The sequence below is a fragment of the Bos grunniens genome, chromosome 1, assembly GCF_055505025.1.
Source record: "Bos grunniens cultivar Pamir isolate PY7600 chromosome 1, Bosgru_T2T1.0, whole genome shotgun sequence".
Classification (NCBI taxonomy): domain Eukaryota; kingdom Metazoa; phylum Chordata; class Mammalia; order Artiodactyla; family Bovidae; genus Bos; species Bos grunniens.
In genome coordinates this window covers 147,570,028-147,591,482 of record NC_141165.1, presented here as the reverse complement: position 1 = coordinate 147,591,482, position 21,455 = coordinate 147,570,028, and the positions used below count along the sequence as shown (strand labels likewise).

At 40.5% G+C, this 21,455-nt stretch overlaps 1 protein-coding gene across 1 annotated transcript in view; it reads left to right on the top strand.

Annotated features, from left to right (window-relative positions):
* Positions 1 to 21,455, top strand: part of CYYR1 (cysteine and tyrosine rich 1) — a 117,997-nt gene that overhangs the window by 48,804 nt on the left and 47,738 nt on the right. The gene's annotated exons all lie outside the window — the stretch shown is intronic.

Sequence of the window (21,455 nt, the reverse complement as noted above, 5' to 3'; positions counted from 1 at the left end):
TATCAAAAACAAGCCAGCTGCTGCTGCTACTGCTAAGTCTCTTCAGTCGTATCCGACTCTGTGCGACCCCATAGATGGCAGCCCACCAGGCTTCCCCGTCCCTAGGATTCTCCAGGCAAGAACACTGGAGTGGGTTGCCATTTCCTTCTCCAATGCACGAAAGTGAAAAGTGAAAGTGAAGTCGCTCAGTCGTATCTGACTCCTAGCGACCCCATGGACTGCAGCCTACCAGGCTTCTCAGCCCATGGGATTTTCCAGGCAAGAGTACTGGAGTGGGGTGCCATTGCCTTCTCCCAAGCCAGCTACAGTTGAGAATTTTAAATTCAGTGAAACAGAGACTAATGATATTGTTCATGACTGTGCAGCTCACATTCCCCCGTGCCTTCAGGATCTGTGTGTGTATGTGCAGGACTACTGTTCTTTCCATCCTCCAAGTCTGCAATCCTGTGCCCTTATTTCCTAATCATGCTAACAGCTGCTGTTAGCTCCAGCAAAACCATGTTTTATATAAATTTAGTCCATTTTAGGCAAACCCAAGAGGGACTATTTGTATTTAAAACATACGTTTTGCTGTGATTTTGTTCAGCCTCACACTTGTGTCATGTCCATTTGCGATCCAATGGACTGAAGCACACGGCAGCCTTCCCTGTCCTTTACCATCTCCCGGAGCTTGCTCAAACTCATGTCCATTGCGTCAGTGATGCCATACAACCATCTCATCCTTTGTCGTCCCCTTCTCCTCCTGTCTTCACTATTTCCCAACATCAGGGTCTTTTCCAGTGAGTTGGTTCGTCACAGCAGGTGGCCAAAGGATTGGAGCTTCAGCTTCAGCATCAGTCCTTCCAATGAATATTCAAGGTTGATTTCCTTTGGTTTGATCTCCTTGCAGTCCAAGGGACTCTCAGGAATCTTCTCCAACACCACAGTTCAAAAGCATCAATTCTTCAGCACTCAGCTTTCTTTACAGTCCAACTCTCACATCCATACATGACCACTGGAAAAACCATAGCCTTAACTAGACAGACCTTTGTTGGCAAAGTAACGTCTCTGCTTTTTAATATCTATCTAGGTTGGTCATAACTTTCCTTCCAAGGTGTAAGCGTCTTTTAATTTCATGGCTGCAATCACCATCTGCAGTGATTTTGGAGCCCTCCAAAATAAAGTCAGCCACTGTTTCCACTGTTTCCCCCATCTATTTGCCATGAAGTGATGGGACCAGATGCCATGATCTTCGTTTTCTGAATGTTGAGGTTTAAGCCAAATTTTTCACTCTCCCCTTTCACTTTCACCAAGAGGCTCTTTAGTTCTTCTTCACTTTCTGCCATAAGGGTTGTGTCATCTGCATATCTGAGGTTATTGACATTTCTCCCAGCAATCTTAATTCCAGCCTGTGCTTCATCCAGCCCAGCATTTTGCATGTTGTATTCTGCATATAAGTTAAATACGCTGGGTGGCAATATATACAGCCTTGATGTACTCCTTCCCCAATTTGGAACCAGTCCATTGTTCCATGTCCAATTCTAACTGTTGCTTCTTGACCTGCAGACAGATTTTTCAGGACGCAGGTAAAGTGGTCTGGTACTCCCATCCTTTGAAGAAATTTTCCACAGTTTGTTGTGATCCACACAGTCAAAGGCTTTGGCATAGTCAATGAAGCAGAAGTAGATGTTTTGTTTGGAACTCTTCCTTTTTTCAATGATCCAACAGATGCTGGCAGTTTGATCTCTGCCTTTTCTAAATCCAGCTGGAACATCTGGGAGTTCTCAGTTCATGTACTGTTGAAGCCTAGCTTGGAGAATTGTTAAATACATATTTTAAACACAAAGAATATTTAACCTATATAAGTTATTATATGGATTTCCCCAGTGACTCAGCAGGTAAAGAGTCCACCTGTAATGTAGGAGACACAGGAGATGCAGGTTCAGCCCTGGGGTCAAAAAGATCCCCTGGAGAAGGAAATGGCAACCCACTCCTGTTTTATTACCTGGGAAATTCCATAACAGAGGAGCCTGGTTGGCCACAGTCCATGGGATCACAAGAGAGTCAGACATGACTGAGCACACACACACCCTTGTTAACATATGGCTCAATTTATATAGGTAGTTTACATTCAGTTTATTAGAAACTCAATTAGTTCATCAAACTCAGTATATCTTGTTAAAAATATGCAAAGGTAAACATATGTAAGAAAATCTGATATGATAGACACATGATCGGTTTTGGATTAAGCCAATAGAATTTGAATATTGCCATTCAAATTGGCAAAAAGAGTATTGCCACCTCTGCCACTTATTAGCTAGATGACTTTGGGCAAGTTAATAAGTCCCTCTGAGCCCTACTTTTAGGTTAAGTGACAATCACAATACACATCTATTGGATTGTTGTGAGTAATATATGTGAAATGTCTTTGTAAGGTGTCTTTGAGAAAGACTTGATAATTTCACCTATGCGCCTGTGTTTGCTCTTGATGATGAACAAGGTGTGTGTGCAATAGATACTAAACCACTGAAACTCTAGTGTTATCCTGCCTGCTCCAGAAATCCTTTGTTGAAAAAGATCATCAGAGACTCATTTGAATGTTCCTTTTTCTTTTGCACATTTCCTCCTCCGATGGCCACATGTAATCAGTAACCAAGCGCCTCAATAACCGTAGGTCAAATTGGTTTCCGATCAGGAAATTACTTCTCTCTGAGTATATGAATAATGTTACCATCCCAACAGATTGAACTGAATCTTAAGATTTTACTTTCACTTTTTCCCTCATTTTAAGTTCTTTCCAAAACTGCATCAACAAACTTTTGGAAAATATTATTTAACAAGAATGTCTGGAAAAAAAAAAAGGATTTTAAATGTCAACCTTTTACTCTAAAAGCAGAAATTTAGCTATTAATCAAAATGATAGTATTTTGGCATAAAATATTCCTATTTATATTATATCAAAATGTTTTTTCTGTAATGATATTTGTTTCTTTTTGATTGACAGTTGACTGTATTTCTAACATGGCATTTCTAGATTTTTACTCACTTTAAGTCTTGCTGAATTTTTCCTTTATCCTTTCTTTACAAAATTGCTAGAATTTATTTCTTGAACATTCTATTTGCTGTTTTTATAAAACAGTTCACTCTTTAATTTGAGCTTTATTTTTTAAAAAAAAGATAATAATGCCTTAACCTTCATTACTTCTGATTTATAGTATCATATTTCTGGAGGCCCAGCAGGTGAACAGAACTTCTGATCACTGGGCTATTATATTATTTGAACAAAATATTCTCCTGGGACTTATAAAAGATTCTGATACCTCAAACCTGAATTTAGCTTTGAAGTTGGCAGCAGAACTCTTTGTAAAATAGCAGTGTTCTGAAGGAGCTGAGCTTTCTTTGTATATGATTCATCTGGCCATATTCATGCAAAATAAAAGAGATGTACAGAATCAGTAATCAAACAGAGTATACTCATTCCAGCATAGGCCATTTTTACTGGATGATGAAAACAGATCTATTCAACAATCCAGTGATTATTATAGAATGAAAGATTCCTAAATTTAGGGAGAATATAAAAAGCTACTTATTAGATCTTCTTTTGCAGTTGGCTTTCTAAACTTCGAGGTTTATACACCATTCACTGAGAAAAAGTAAAATGATTTGACTTTATGTGGTTGTGTAAGTTGGATTATTTTACATAATTAAAATATATGCTGAGTTTACAGAATTTCATGCCTGCAAAATCAAACAGAGAAAGTCATAATATTTCAGAAATTTGCTTAATTCTAAATTCTAAACTGTGGTTTGATGACAAGACTAGCATGGTAGCATTTTGGCCTATGGAGAAGGAAAAGAGAAAAACCAGCAGTGTTTCTGGCCTTTACTTTGGCTCTAATTTGCTCCAGATGTCCACATGTCCTATGGTACATCTCCTGGACAGAAGAGAGTTCAGAGCAGCCATGCCCTGACACTGATTCTTCATGTTATGAACACCCTGGTATATTTGCAAGGAAAAAACTAGAAGAGTCCAAAGCCTCTTCACCGTCAGGATCAACTTAGTTTATTGTCTAATTCATTCTGAGTGATTGACCTGAACCCTTGGTTTCTTTTATTCAGGGATAAGAATGCTTTATCTCAGGCAGATTTTGAGAATTAGCAAAGCTATAGTGTTTGGAGAACACATGATATATTCTTAAGTGGGGTTCCTGGATTTTAAAATGTGTTCACCTTTCTTGTTTCCTTTAATACCTAGAACTTTGAAGTAAGAACTGGAAGTATTCTACTACATCAAATATAAAAACAAATAAAAACCAAGAATTGAAGAGGTAAAGAGTCTTACGTAGGATTTACATAGTCCCTTAGCTAATAGAAAGTTATGAAAGTGAAAGTTGCTCGGTCATGTCTGACTTTTTGTGACCTCATAGAATATACAGTCCATGGAATTCTCCAGGCCAGAATACTGGAGTGGGTAGCCATTCCCTTCTCCAGGGGAATCTTCCCAACCCAGGGATCAAACTCAGGTCTCCTGCATTGAAGGCGGATTCTTTACCAGCTGAGCCAAAAGGGAAGCCCAAGAATACTGGAGTGGGTAGCCTATCCCTTCTCTAGCAGATCTTCCTGACCCAGGAATTGAACTCGGATCTCCTGCATTGCAGGCAGATTCTTTACTAGGGGAGCTACATGGGAAGCCCAATAGGAGATTATAGTAGTGTTCAAAAATAAGATAAATATCTCCGTGCACAAAAAAAGGGATACATGCTCATAGGTATTAGTCAGGGCTAAAGCTGCTGGAAAGGGAGCAGGCAAGGATAGCTAGATTGCTGATCTGAGATGGAAACTTAGTTTTCTGAACCTTACACTAAGAATCTAAGGTGGAATATATGTTTATGGAATCCTGAAGTTGGAACTGGAATTTTTTTTTAATTTGAGATAGTTGTATTGAGATATAAAAATTATATTATTTCAAATGTAATCAGAATTATCATATTCATCAAATAAATTATAAATTAAAAATGACTGTCCTGATCTTAACATGAAGGCAATGGCAACCCATTCCAGTACTCTTGCCTGGAAAATCCCATGGACGGAGGAGCCTGGTAGGCTGCAGTCCATGGGGTAGTGAAGAGTCAGACACAACTGAGCGACTTCACTTTCACTTTTCACTTTCATGCATTGGAGAAGGAAATGGCAACCCACTCCAGGGTTCTTGCCTAGAGAATCCCTGGAGACAGGGGAGCCTGGTGGGCTGCTGTCTATGGGGTCACACAGAGTCTGACATGACTGAAGCGACGCAGCAGCAGCAGCAGCAGCAGCTTCTACATTACAATAAGAGGTTCAAATATAACTTTTGTAAAAGAGTTTACCAGTAAACTAGCTACTGCCTATACTTAACTTTCATCAAGCTAAAAAATACCTATAAAATTAGCAGAGTAAAGTGGTTTTAAACTATAGGCAATGATTATAGAGATTAATGGGGCTCAGACAGCCTAGAATAGCTTTAATGAATAAGTAGATCTCTTTAAGAAAAAAATGTTTCCACTTAATATATTGCTATAAATTCTCTCATTAAATGGTTCATATACACATTAGAATAACATTTTTTTAAAAATTTAAGTGTTATAGGGCTCAGAAACAGAATAAATAGCTCTATGGATGAAAAATGAATAGAAACACACAGATGTTAGTCAGGGCTGGAAACTTTCAGAAGAGAAGCAGGCAAGGATGTCTGGGAATTTCTTTTCCCAAAATTCTGCTCTCATTGTGGCGGTTATAGGACTGGGATCTGAAACCACTCTCTGCTTAAACCTGCGGGGGCTTAAGGGGTTGAAATAGGCTTACCCACCTTTCAGAGAGGCTAAAATAGTTGCAGTAAAATAACATGACAGAGCCATTGAAAATAGTTCAGAATAAATGTTTCTTAGAGTCTCAATCATATAAAGGAAGAAGGCTGTTTACAATTTTGGAAGGGCAACAAAGAAAAATAAACAAAGAGAAAAAAATGTGAGGAAGGTGAAAAAGGAGGAGAAAGAGGAAGAGACCCTGGTGGGTAGGGGAAAGAAGAAATAATTGAAATCCTGCAAGTTAAAAATGTGGCATGGAGATTAAAGGAAAATTTCACAGAATAAGATCTGTGTATGGTTGAAGAGAGATTTCGTTAATTGGAAGATTGTTTTGAGAAAGTTATAAGGGACACCAGAAAGGAGATGACAGATGGAATATTCTAAAATGTTCCCATGTCAGTTATCAATTTATTGCCTCTCAGCTCCAGATTCACCCTTCAGCATATTCCCTGAGAAGACAGATGGAATTCCATTAAACTTTGCTCTTTCATAATGAGCATGATGCTAAGCTTTCTCGGTAGAGGGCACTGAAGCACAGGAAGTACCAGGAAGTGGGAGAAGGTCAGAGTGTGGATGTGAAGACACCAGGTGGAGCTCTGCTCCAGCCACCCACCCAGAACACAAGATCTCAGTAACTTTGCAGCTTTGGCCTGATAATAACCTTTCTCTGGGACCTTTTAACCATGGAATCCAGAGCCCTGAGAGCTTTCTGCCTCACCAAGGGAAACCCCAACTTGAAAATGGAGTACAAATGTGTATGCTTTTACTTGTCTTCCTGTCAAATCTGGACCTTAGACCTAAGATACTAACAGAAGAAGTTTTCGCCAACATTCACTGCTTTGAGTCCCTGCTAACCAAAACAAGTGGAAATGAAAACTTTGTGTGTTGGTATCTTAATCAGCTTGAGCTTTGATAACAAAATATCATAGCTCAGTCACTTAAACAACAAACATTATTTCTCACAGTTCTGAAGGTTGGAAATCCAGCATCAAGGTGCTAAGCAGATTTGGTTCTTGGTGAGGACACTCTTTCTGTTTTGCAGAGAGCTACCTTCCCATTGTATCCTCACAACAGAGAGAGCAGCTCTGTTGTCTCTTCCTCTTCTTATACGGACACTAATTCCATCATGAAGACCCCACCCTCCAGACCTCATCTAAACCTAATTACTTCCCAAAGGTCCTTCCTCCAAATACCATTGCACTGGGGGTTAGGGTTTCAACATATAAATTTTGGAACATGAGCATTCAGTCCCTAATGATTGGATATTTTTGTGTGAAAGGTGATTATACTCGGATCTTAGAGAGTTTTTCTTTTTATTTGAGTAAGATACAGGGTTTTAATTGGTTTTTGTAAAATGAGTGGCCACTTACAATGAAGTCTAGTTGAGGAGGTGGTAGTGCTTTGCATTTCCCATTCAAAAGTATGTTAGTTCCACAAATATTTACCAGCTCTTTTTGCAATGGTGGAAATGTTCTCTCTCTGCTCTGTCCAATATGATAACCACATGTGGCTCTTGAGCACTTGAAATGCTGCTGGTGCAAATGAGGGATGGAATTTTTAATTGTGTCTAATTTTAATTAATTTAAACTCATAGTTGAACTGCCACAGGTAGCTGATGATTACTGGATTGGACAGCACCGTGCTAGACGTGCAGCCAGAAACAGAACATGAAACAATTCAGTCAAGATACCCTGCTTGTTATGGAGCATGCATGAGTGGGGGCAATAGGGGGAGAAAGGTAGAGATATCAAACATGCAAACAATATGTCATTGTTTCCTTGTTGCATGGGTGTGTGCTCAGTCCTGTCAGAGTCTTTGCAACACCATGGACTGTAGCCTGCCAGGCGCCTCTGTCCATGGAATTTCCCAGACAGTGATCCTGGAGTGGGTTGCCGTTTCCTACTCCAGGGGGTCTTCCCGGACCCAGGGATCAAACCCACATCTCCTGCATTGGCAGGCAGATTCTTTTCCAATTGCGCCACCTGGGAAGCCCCGCACACGCTGCACAATGCATCTATTTAAGGCAGAATACAATGACGAGACTGGCAGCTTCCTTAGAATGAGGAGTCAGCCAGGCTTTTCTGACAAGAGAATGTTTGGTCTGGAACATGGAAAGTGAGCCATGGGGGAAAGGAGCAGAGCATTTCGGGGAGAGGACAGGCAGAGAAGAATGTGGAGTGGTCCTGGAATGGGAAGAACATGGCTGTGGCTGCAGCATCCTTACCCAATGCAGGCCCTAGGGACTGAGAAGGAGATGCAGAGCCCAGGGACCCAATCACACAGGGCCTGGAAGACCACAGTCAGACGTTTAGATGGGACTCCTGAGCGTGGTGGGCGTTTTCAACAAGGGCATTAAATGATTTGGTCTGTATTTTATTTTAAAGGTCATTTGCTGCTGTGTGGAGAATTGTGAAGGACAAGAGAGAGCAGAAACATAAACTTGGAGCTATCTCAGGGCTCAGGAGAGAGAGAATGGGGGCTTCTCCTCAGCTGATGACGTGGGAATAAAGAGAAGGGGGCAGATTCTGAATGTGTTTTAGAGGTAGAATCAATGTACTCGGAGGAAGTTAGAAAAAGAAAACTTCTAAACAACAGGTTTACTGGACTTCTGAGAGAAAGAGGAACAACTGTATTTTTTTATTAATGTAACAAATGACTTTTTTTTGGAAGCTTCCTATTTTCTTTTCACTTTTATTTATTAAACTATAATTGATTTACAATAGTTAGTTTCAGGTCTACAGCTTCAGATTCTTTTCCATTATAGGTTATTATAAGATACTAAGAATAGTTCCAAAACCACTACAATATTGTAAAGTAATAGCCTCCAGTTAAAATAGTTTTTTAAAAAAGAATAGTCCCACATGCTATATAGTAAATTCTTGCTGTTTATCTGTTTTATATATAGTGCTGTGTATCTATTCATCTCATATTCCTAATTTAACCCTTTCCCACACTTTTGTTTTCTTTGTCTGTGAGTCTGTTCTAGGGCCCTTTCTCTTTCTTGAATTAGTCGATTGGTGAGGAAGTACATCGAACCATTGGTTTATGTATTGGTAGGCCAAGCTTTAGGCCTACCAACGATCCCTCTGGGAGCACTGTGAAGTGTGGAGTTACAAGGAATAAAGTAGCATAATCTCTGCAGAGATGATAGCAGTAGGTTCAGGAAGTTAGTGTCCTGGACAATAGTGTCAGGGGCCTAAGTTTGGATCTCAGGTGGTTGCAGGCACTTAGGTGCTGATTTCTGCTTTCATGACCCACAGCCTGTCTTGGCATTGCCCTCCCAACATTTGAGGTCAACCCTTCCTTTTTAAGGATCAGTGTCTTCATCATGGCTGTGTAGTTACTGAGACACAAAGAGTCGGTGATATTGTTGGCCCAAACCTCAAAGCCATGTGAGAGGAACACTGATACACCTTCAAGTCATGGTCTGTTCAGGCTGCTATAGCAGCCATAGACTGGGCGGCTAAAGCAACCATTTATTTCACACATTTCTAGAAACTGGGAAGTCAAAGACCAGTCAGCGTGGTTGGGCACTTAGTGAGGACTCTCTTCCTGGCTTACAGTCAGCTGCTTTCTTGCTGGCATGATGAAGGGGGAGGCAGAGAGCAAACCAGCTCTCTGGTCTCTTTTTGAAAAGGGTACTAATCCCATCTTCACCCTCCTGACCTCATCTAGACCTGATTACTTACCAAAGGGCCCAACTCCGAATAGCATCACATTGGGATTAGGGGTTCAACGTCTGAATCTTAAGGGGACACAAATATTTGTCCACACTCAGTCCCCAAGGAAGACCTGTGTGTACTGTTTGGAAATCTGCGGTCTCTTAGATGCTTAATGAAGAATTGCCTGGACTCCCCCTGCCCCACACCCCCGACCTTCTACCTTTGCCAATATGCCCTGTTCCTCATCTGAATCCTCTTATTTAAGACAAAAGTATAAAGAGAAAAATATTTTATATAAACTAAATATACTTCATGGGTGAATACATTTTCTGCTACATTTTTCTTCCAGTTACAAGCCACTTCTGGAAAATAATTAGTTTTATCTGACAGCAGTACTTGAAAGATTAGAACTAATACCATATTAAAGCTGCATATAATAACATGAAAAGTAAAAAAAAAAAAAGATTCTAGAAGAAATAGGTTCAGATAATCCTAGTACAGGGTATTCTATTTCTTCCTTGTAATTCGCTTTATTGATAGGTACATATTTTTAGCCTTGATCATGGTCAAAATTATAATTGGATAGATTATCCTAGTGAATTCTTAAATCTTGGCTAAACATTTCTTTTATTATTCCCTAAAATTCTTTCATTACTTACTTGTTGAATAATTTTAACAGTAAGTTAAGCAAAACATTTTGAAGCAAATATTCCCTTGAATATATAACATATTCTAGAGGCCAGTAAGTGGCTTTATAGTTAACCATTATCATATATGATATACATAGCTCCTATTGTCTATTTGCAGAGATAATTAAAACTAATTATACTTAAGGAAGCCTCTGTAAACCTACGAAAGACTAGAGAACTTATCATCTAGCAGTATATTAGTTTGGTATTCTACCATCAATATTTTTAAGGTGCAGTTTTCAGAAGAATGTATTACATACTCTTGGCCTCAATAATGGTGAATTTTCTTGTAGTTGCTGTAAATTCAAGATTATTTCTTAATAATTTAGCACCCTTTTGGTTATCCATTAATAAATGCACTGTGTGTGCTTAGTCGCTCAGTCATCTCTGACTCTTTGCAACCCCTTGGACTGTAGCCTGCCAGGCTCCTCTGTCCATGGGATTTTTTCAGCAAGAACGCTGGAGTGGGTTGCCGTTTCATCCTCCAGGGCATCTTCCCGACCCAAGGATCGAAGTCAGAGTCTCTTGCATTGCAGGCAGATTCTTTACCACTGAGTCATTGGGGAAGCCCTAAAATAAATGCACTAATATTTATCAAATGAGATGAAAATGTCCTAAGTATAAGTTTTGCCCTCTAATCAAATTGGCTGTCAAAAGGCCCTTGTGAGCTATGAGTGTGTCACAATGATGTAAATTATGTAATAAAAGAAATTACACAGTTATTTACGTAGAACTTCTTGGAAGAATATGTGATTGTAAGATACAATCAATCTATTTCATTAAAGACTTTGAAAAACAGATTGTATACCAATAAGCCTGCACATACTATTGGTAGTAGAAAGTATTTTTAGACTCATATCCTCACATTGACTTTGCAAGTGGTATAAAACAAAGTCTACTATAAAGCCATAGTTTACTTTGAATACTAACTTTTATGTCCATTTCATACAACTGCTCATTGTACAGAATTCCAGTGACCAGAAAGATTGTATTAGCTGGAAGGAACCAAGTCAAAAATAAGGGGGCAAAGGAAAGTTCTGAGAGGAATATTGCTGACACAGAGGAGCCTAAGAATGTGAAATTTCAATTACACATTATTCTTTAGTACTTATATATTTTTAAATCACCACTTTTGTATAACTAACACTATCAGACAATGTGGGGGATAAAAAGATTTTATCAACTCTGAAGTTCATAGAATTTATAGTAGACACACAAGTATTACTTCAGATCAAATATAGAACAATGTAAATGGTATGGATGGAAATGCTTTAAGAGTAGGGGAGAGAGTGTGAGAGACCATTTCTGAATAAAGAGATCAAGGCAGGTTTTATTGGGGAGATAACATTTAACATAGAGGGCACATGGTGTGCAATGGTTGATTGGAAGGCAGTAGGTCGCCCAGGAAGATTGAGCAAAATATAATAATCCTGGAAAGGAAATTTATACTAGTCTGTGAAAGTCAGAAGGCCAGAAATCCAGAGCAACCAGAAACCTAGAGCAATCAATATGTTCTTAAATTCGTTTATGTGCCTGTTGGTAGGTGGGACACAGAATCCATGAGTTGTGAGTTCAATGGGCTAGCAATAAAAGAGACAAAACCTGCCTAACCGACAAGGAAAAAAAAAAAACGAGAAAAAATGGGGGAAAAGATTAGTACTATCACACTTACGTACTACATTGAATTGTAAAAAAGACTGTCCTTTCATAATTTTTCTATCTTTACTGTACATTTAGTAAATATTTATTTGAGAGGCATGACGTAGTGGTGGGGACCAAGGGGAACTGATTTGGTTTCATTTAGACCGGCCTTCAGATCTCAGGAGCACTACTTGCTTATTGACTTTCTGAACCACAGTTTCCTTATCTGTAAAATGGGGATAATGCTGCTTCCTTGCAGAGCTCCAGTGTATGTCAAATGAGGTATTATAAGTAAAAGACTTACTGTCACAGGGTCAGGGGTGGACTTACTGCTCAAGAGACATTCTCTCCAACTGGGTCTTTTCCAGGGCTCTGATCCTTCTCTTTCTGTGTTTCTTGTCTTCCGCCATAGCTAGGGGCCACTTAATCCTTCTGTATAGGCTTTTCTGCCCTCTAAACCTAAGCAAGAATCATGAAAGAACCCCTGCCGAATATCTGGGACTCCTACCATCCTCTTGGTAGGAGTTCAGCTCTGATCTTGAGTGTTTTTATGTCTTTGACCTTTGGCCCCATCTCCTCTTCAGAACTTCAGTCTTTGTAAGACCCGGTCTCTATTTTCTTGCCAAATTCCACAGCCTCCACTCTATCCCCTTTTCTCTTGGCTCTGTTGCCCTGGGCCCTGTTCTGATTAACTGAATCTTGCTGCTTATAACGTTTGCCAACCATGTTTGGGGCCTGACAGGTCTTCAGCTTGAGATCTTCTGGTTCTGCATTGAGTCCTAGGGTTGTGACCTTCAAAGCGCTTGTTTGTTTTTTATGGAACTGAGACACCTCTCCCCACAGAAGCTTTATTAGAGCACTGATCTGGGTCTTGCACCACACCACTGGAATTCCCTGGGCCCCTGCCACCGTGAGGAAGTACGTGATTGCGTGTGCACTCAGTCCTGGTGTGGTTCCTGGCACTAGTCCCTCGGTCTACAGGGATCTATCTGTACCAGGCCTGTTAACATCCGCACTGTTCTTCAGGGTACAAGGATGAGTACAACAAGTCCTGTACTTAAGGATCACATAACAAAGCAGAGGAAATGAGGCAGGTGCATGACTAAGCACATGATACTTAGAACATGGTAAGCGTGTCAGAGAAGCAAGAATTCTTAGAAGAAATCACATTAGGCTGACACATTTCTGAACTGCCTTGTTGAAAATGACATTTGAGGTGGGCTCTGAGTGTTGGGCTTCCCAGGTGGCTCAGCAGTAAAGAACCTGCCTGCCAATGCAGGAGATGTGGATTTGAAGGCTGGGATCAGAAAAGTCCCCTGGAGAAGGAAATGGCAGCCTACTCCAATATTCTTGCTTGTGGAATCCCGTGGACAGAGGAGGCTGGTGGGCTAGAGTCAGTGAGGTCGCAAAGAGTCAGACAAGACTTAGTGACTGAAAAACAAAACAAAAAAACTGAGTGTTAGATATCAGTTGACAGATAAAGAGGAGCACACAGCTAGAAGCAACATAGAAACAGGGTACCAAGGAAAGAATAAGTAGTGATGTGAATGTGAGAGAGAATCTGGTTTAGGCTACATTATGGAAACGCTTGAGTGCCTAGTCAGGGAAAAAGCACTTAATATGATGAGTAGTAGAAATCAGGGCTGAAGTATAGAGGCGCATCAGCTATTCACTGCTTAACTCCACGAGATCCAATTCTTACGTGTGGCGAGTTGACAAACGTTTTCTGTTTTATCTGGCCAGATAGGAAAGATTTTAGGCTTTGCACGCCATGGAGTCTTTGTTGTAACTGCTCAACTCTGCCTTCATAACTGAAGAAGTCACAGATGATATGCAAACAAATGAGCATGGATGTGTTTTTATAAAAGTTTATTGATGGACATTGAAATTTGAATTTCACAACATTATTCTTTTTATTTTTTTCAACCATTTCAAAATGTGAAAAAAAAATTTCTTAGTTAATAGCTATACAAAAATAGGCAGCAGATTAGATTTGGCCCTCAGCATACAGTTTGCCAACTCTGAGATTCAATGTGAAGGATACTCCTGGGACAGTAAAACAAATAGTTTTCTAGATTCCATGTATATCTTTTAATATACCATATTTATTTTTCTCTGTCTGACTTACTTTGCTCTGTATGACAGGCTTAGGTCCATCTACATCACTACAGATGATCCAACTCCATTTCTTTTTATGGCTGAGTAATTAATATTCCATTATATATATATGTATGTATATACTCACTCACATCTTTCTATCCATTCATCTATCAGTGGACATTAACATGCTTCTTTTTGCAGATAGTTGTCAATAGTTCTAGAAAGGCGGTACAGAAAACCTATTTGCAGGTCAAGAATAGAGACAGACTTAGAGAACAGACATGTGACCCAGAGGGGAAGAGGGAGTGAGATGAATTGAGAAAGTAGAATTTACATATATACACTGCTGCTCCTGCTAAGTCGTTTCAGTCATGTCCGACTTTGTGCGACCGCATAGACGGCAGCCCACCAAGCTCCCCTGTCCCTGGGATTCTCCAGGCAAGAATACTGGAGTGGGTTGCCATTTCCTTCTCCAATGCATGAAAGAGAAAAGTGAAAGGGAAATCACTCAGTTGTGTCTGACTCTTAGCGACCTCATGGACTGCAGCCTACCAGGCTCCTCCATCCATGGGATTTTCCAGGCAAGAGTACTGGAGTGGGGTGCCATCGCCTTCTCCGACATATATACACTACCATGTGTAAAATAGATAACTGGTGGGAAGCTGCAGTATAACACAGGGAGCTTATCTTGGTGCTCTATGACAATTTGGAAGCGTGGAATATGAAGTGGGAGGGACTCTGTAGGGGGAGGGGATATATGTATACATATGGAAAACAGAAGGGGGAAAGCAATGACAGATTTTATTTCCTTGTGCTCCAAAATCATTGCAGACCATGACTGCTGCCATGAAATTAAAAGACACTTGTTCTTTGGAAGGAAAGCTATGACAAACCTAGAGAGCATATTAAAATGAAGAGACATCACTTTGCCAACATAGCTATAGTCAAAGCTAAGGTTTTTCCAACAGTAGTGTACAAATGTGAGAATTGGACCATAAAGAAGGCTGAGCACCAAAGAATTGAGGCTTTTGAACTGTGATGCTGGAGAAGACTCTGGAGAGTCACTTGGACTTCAAGGTGATCAAGCCAGTCACTCTTAAAGGAAATCAACCCTGAATATTCAATGGAAGGACTGATGCTGAAGCTGAAGCCTCAATATTTTGGCCACCTGATGCAGAGTTAACTCATTGGAAAAGACCCTGTTGCTGAGAAAGACTGAAGGCAAGAGGAATAGGGGATGACAGGGGATGACAGAGGATGAGGTGGTTAGATAGCATCACTGACTCAATAGACATGAATTTGAGCAAACTCCAGGAGATAGTGGAAGACAGAGGAGGCTTGTGTGCTACAGTCCATGGGGTCTCAAAGAGTCAGACATGACATAGTGACTGAGCAACAACAACAATAGCTGATTCACTTTGTTGTACAGCAGAAACTAATACAACACGGTAAAGCAGTTATCAGTTCAGTTCAGTTCAGTCGCTCAGTCGTGTCCGACTCTTTGCGACCCCATGAATCGCAGCACACCAGGCCTACCTGTCCATCACAAACTCCCGGAGTTTACCCAAACTCAGGTCCATCGAGTCAGTGATGCCATCCAACCATCTCATCCTCTGTCGTCCCCTTCTCCTCCTGCCTTCAATCCCTCCTATCATCAGGGTCTTTTCCAATGAGTCAACTCTTCACATGAGGTGGCCCAAAGTATTGGAGTTTCAGCTTCAACATCAGTCCTTCCAATGAACACCCAGGACTGATCTTCTTTAGGATAAACTGGTTGGATCTCCTTGCAGTTCAAGGGACTCTCAAGAGTCTTCTCCAACACCACAGTTCAAAAGCATCAATTCTTCAGCATTCAGCTTTCTTTACAGTCCAACTCTCACATCCATACATGATCACAGGAAAAACCATAGCCTTGACTAGATGGACCTTTGTTGGCAAAGTAATGTCTCTGCTTTTGAATATGCTGTCTAGGTTGGTCATAACTTTCCTTCCAAGGAGTAAGCATCTTTTAATTTCATGGCTGCAGTCACCATCTGCAGTGATTTTGGAGCCCCCAAAAATAAAGTCTGACACTGTTTCCACTGTTTCCCCATCTATTTCCCATGAAGTGAAGGGACCAGATGCCATGATCTTAGTTTTTTGAATGTTGGGCTTTAAGCCAACTTTTTCACTCTCCTCTTTCAGTTTCATCAAGAGGCTTTTTAGTTCCTCTTCACTTTCTGCCATAAGGGTGGTGTCATCTGCATATCTGAGGTTATTGATATTTCTCCTGGCAATCTTCATTCCAGCTTGTGCTTCTTCCAGCCCAGTGTTTCTCATGATGTACTCTGCATATAAGTTACATAAGCAATTATACTCCACCCCTAAAAAAAGACATGGATGATATTGTCAAAGCTAGATAAGAAATAGAATTGTGGCAAAGAGATGTGAGATAGGAGGCCAATTCTTTCTTTTCTTCCTGTTTTTTTTTTTTTTTTGAGAAGGCCAGTTCTGAGGTTCCTGTCATAATTCCAGCTGTGTGTATGTGTGTGCACGCACGTGCACTATTTTTGACACATTTTTTGAACTGCCATGTAGAAAGCGACATTTGACCTAGACTTTCTTTTTCTTCACTCTCTATTCCAAAATGACTATACAGTGTGTGACCATCAACCTGACACTGTGATAAGCTCCCTGAATGTCTTTTATAAAAGAAAATAGCAGAAGTGTCTAAAGAGAATAAGAAAAGCAGTCATTCTCAAGGTTGTAACAGTAGGGGAGGAGGGCACCCAAACCCTTGAGTCAAAGCAGTTGTATAAGCTGTCAGCCAGGAGAAACAAAGGAGCATTCAACTTTAACGATAACCTGGTTCTGTTTTATCACGACATCACAAAAACCATGTTACAAAATTCACTGCTTTCTGTTGCTCTCCATTTGAAAAGCCAGCACTTGGGCAGGTGTCGGAAATCTTGGTTCAGTGACCTTCTGCTTCAGAAAGCTTTATCTCATTGTGGATGTGCTGTCGGCATTCTAGCACGTGGCTGTGGATATCTATTTGTGGCTGGCCTATTGGATCTGTCTTCTGTTGTTTATCACAGCAGAGTTATGTGGGCCAGTCACTAGGGCAGAAAAGCTCCATGATGAGGTTCAATTAGAAATTGTCCTAGCGATGGTTTTTAATGTTAGTTACAAAAATCACTGCAGATGGTGATTGCAGCCATGAAATTAAAAGACACTTACACTCCTTGGAAGGAAAGATATGACCAACCTAGACAGCATATCCAAAAGCAGAGACATTACTTTGCCAACAAAGGTCCATCTAGTCAAGGCTATGGTTTTTCTAGCAGCCATGTATGGATGTGAGAGTTGGACTATAAAGAAAGCTGAGTGCAGAAGAATTGATGCTTTTGAACTGTGGTGTTGGAGAAGACTCTTGAGAGTCCCTTGGACTGCAAGGAGATCCAACCAGTCCAGCCTAAAGGAGATCAGTCCTGGGTGTTCATTGGAAGGACTGATGCTGCAGCTGAAACTCCAATACTTTGGCCATCTGATGTAGAGAGCTGACTTATTTGAAAAGACCCTAATGCTGGGTAAGATTGAGGGAAGGAGGAGGAGGGGACGACAGAGGATGAGATGGTTGGATGGCATCATCGACTCGATGGACACAAGCTTGGGTAAACTCCAGGAGTTGGTGATGGGCAGGGAGGCCTGGCTACTGCGGTTCATGGGGTCACAAAGAGTCAGACACAACTGAACGACTGAACTGAACTGAACTGAACCCTAATACTGACTGGTTTATGGTCTTTAATATTTCAGACTAGCAGTCTATGATAATCAAAAAATAGTAAAGATATTCCTAATGTTTAGTATCTGTGTGTACAGTCCTGTTACTAACAGCAGTAATGGATGGAGGTCAAATCTAAGCAAATATTTGATTAATATGGGACATAGTTTTCTATCAGAGATATATACAAATGGAATGAACCTTCTTGTAGAAAGTGAATAAGATGCTAAGTTAATAAGAAATTCTCCTTACAGACAATTTGGTAGGATACTGAAATACTTGACTTGAACTGTTCCTATCCTAATGTTGTAGGATTCCACTAAGTTTTCCAGAGAACCCAAAGCATATTTTAATAGTAGAACCCACATCTTTGAGTATTTTGCATTTAATGTGTTTAAAAGATGACAGTTGCTATTTTCAACATTTCTTTGAATATAAGAAATGGACAAATAGAATATCATGATTAACATTACGAACATTTTATCATCAACAACAATCTTGAGGTACTAGCAAAATAATTGTGTATAAATTCAGTATCTTTTTGAAGTCTGAGAATACATGTACTCATTAAGTACCCAAATCTATAAAAATCTACTAAAAGATTTTGATAAATCCTTAAGTACATTCCAGGGAGATTTTTCAAATAGCTAATAGTCAGTCAGTATTTCACCTTCTCCTAAATATGCATCAACCCTTGCAGCCTAGACTTGATGTTGTCACCCTGTAACTGAACCAAGAGAACACCCTCTGGGAACAGAGCATAAGACACCACACAAGCTGCCAATTTGGATTAATTCACTCTTGATGACACAAAAGTGATAACACAAAGGCATCTTCAGGCTCCAATAACTCATGCTTTTGTAATCTTTAATATTTGATATATATCTGAATTTCCTTGGCATTTTCTTCATACCCCCTCAGTGCTAATATACAAACAGCTCCTTACTTTACTGCTTAGATGTCACAGCTGTTAAACCAGAAGGTCTGGAAATGATACCATTCTCTATGGCTTTAACAGTGGGATAACTTTATCAATGTTGATGTGAAATAGCATAATTCATTTTATCTCACTCAGGCAGGTTTTCTGAGTTTCATACTGCATTATTTATGTACACTACTTGCATTTGAATGGTATCCTAAATTTGGCAAGTCTCTTTGCAGATGTTTATGTTAGTGAGTCACAAACCCCTCTGAAATAAGCAGGATATGTATTATTTACCTCATTTTTGTGGATCTGAAAACAGAGTCCCAAGAGATGACATCTGACTTAGTCCAAATGGTTCAACCGCGGCTTCTGCTCAGCCCTGATGAATCCTACCCCCACGTTGTCTCCGTCACATCACCCTGCATCTTAAGCTCATTCCAAAATCAGCTACGGTGGCAACTCTAAGGAGTGCCCAACAATATCCTGCTTATCTGTCCTCCCAGAGCCCTTAGAAGACTACACTCCCCTGACAGCCCTCTTGTGGTCAGTGGACTTCGGAACGGCTCTGTTCACTGGACCATGAATAGAAATGTGTGCCGTTTTTGTATGGCTTTATTAAAGCTTCGATAGGACCTTCCAACTGTCTCTCCTCCCCTTTGGCGGCAAGTATGGAGGCCACACGTGGAGCCAGTGGCGCCATAAGATACTGAGAGCCTGAATTACTTAGTCACTCACTGCATTGAGGAGAGCTGTCCTGCTGAGTCATCTGACTTAAGCAGATTTCCACTGAGGAACAGATAAACTTTGCCATTTAAGCCACTGAAATTGGGGGCTTGTTTGTCACAATAGCATAAGCTCAGCATATCCTAACATAACTCATCTAGATCTTTTCTGCAGCTCCTAGCAACACTTTACCATTCCATCCCCATGTGCCATGATCTCCAATTAAGATGTTTAAAGAAGGTACAAAAACTCCTCTTGGTTGCTATGGAGACAATAAGGCAAGAGAAGGTGACAGGGATTGGTTCAGGCCCCAGTGCCTTTAGATGTTACACTGAGTTGTCACAGAAAGACTCACTTAAGAGATAAAATTTGACCAATGATTTGAAGCCATGTAGAAATCTTCTGAAAATTGCACTCTCAGCAAAAAGAGAATATTCAGTCATCTGATGTTTTAAGACAACAGTCCCCAACCTATCTGGCATCAGGGACTGGTTTCATGGACTACAGTTTTTCCCTGGGCTGGGCAAAGATGGGGTTTGTAATGGTGCAGATGGTAATGCAAGCAGTGGGAAGCGATGTGAGGCAGCAGAGAAGCTTCACTCACTCACCCTCTACTCATCTCCTGCTGATCTGCAGCCCCAGGGGTTGGGGACCCCTGTTTTAGGAGAAGCAAAGAGGCCAATGTAGCTGAAATACAGTGACCAGAGGAGGAGAGTAATGAGAAATGAAATTAGAGGGGAAAAGAGAGAAAAACACATTATACAGGACATCGTGGGCTGTTATAAAGACTTTGGTTCTTACTCTTAGTGAAACTGGAAGCCATTGGAAACTGTGGTGCAGTGTAGTGACATGATTTGGTTTATATTTATCAAGAATTGTCTTCTAAAAGCATGTTTATGACACTAAAAAGTTATTTACAATGGATGATGTTGTTGCAATATAATCCTGGCTTCACTCGTGGGCCATTATGATCCTGGAATAATTCTCACCAATCCAATAATAATCGTGTTCACATACAGTGCAAACTGTATCGATGATAATCAGACTTCCCTCTTAGGGTCCCAATAATATACTAGGCTGCAGCACCCCGATTTGAATCACTGCCATAAAACTATCCAAGAAATCTTTGCAAGAGTCTTTAATCTCCTGAATCTCCACTGCAAATTGTCAAAAAGAGTTGGATATCATTTCATAACATATGAAACCAGCACTTGGAGTATCCTAGATAGTGAATATGTTGACCCCACAAACTATTTTGTCAATTCCACCGGGATCTCCAAAAGGAATCGTTGGCTCAAAAAAACAAACAAACCCAAAAAACAAAAACCTACTGCCACATAGCTCAAGTTAGAAGCCTAAAGATTGATAACCATTTCTAAAACTTCTTTCTCCCATACATCTTTCAAATCCACCCTTTTACCTTTCTTCCTCAGTTCAGTTCAGTTCAGTTGCTCAGTCATGTCCGACTCTTTGCCACCCCATGGACTGCAGCACGCCAGGCTTCCCTGTCCATCACCAGCTCCTGGTGCTTGCTCAAACTCATGTCCATCGAGTCAGTGATGCCATCCAACCATCTCATTCTTTGTTGTCCCCTTCTCCTGCTTTCAGTCTTTCCCAGAATCAGGGTCTTTTCCAGTGAGTCAGTTCTTCGCATCAGGTGGCCAAGGTATTCTTCCTCAGACACACATCTAGCCCTCAGTCCTTCTCATGTGAACTGCTGAATCAGCCCCTAATGCATCTCTCAGGCTCCATCCTCTCATTGCACACTGCTAAGCATCTGCATCTTTCTAAAACACAAATCCGGTTGTGACACCGTTCTCCGTGTAAAGAATGAACTAAACTGGGATTTCCCTGACAGTCCAGTGGTTGGGATTTTACCTTCCAATTCAGGAGGTGCAGGTTCCATCCCTGGTTAGGGAGTTAAGATTCCACATGTCTTGAGGCCAAAAAGCAAAACATAAAATAGAAGCAATATTCTAACAAATTCAGTTAAAGACTTAAAATGGTCCACATCAAAAAAAAAAAAAAAAAGAATGAGCTAAACCCCTTTGGACTTAAAAGATTCCTGACCATCAAGTTTCTGCCTGCATTTTTAGCTACATCTCTTGTCACAGTTTTTGCAGCAGCCAC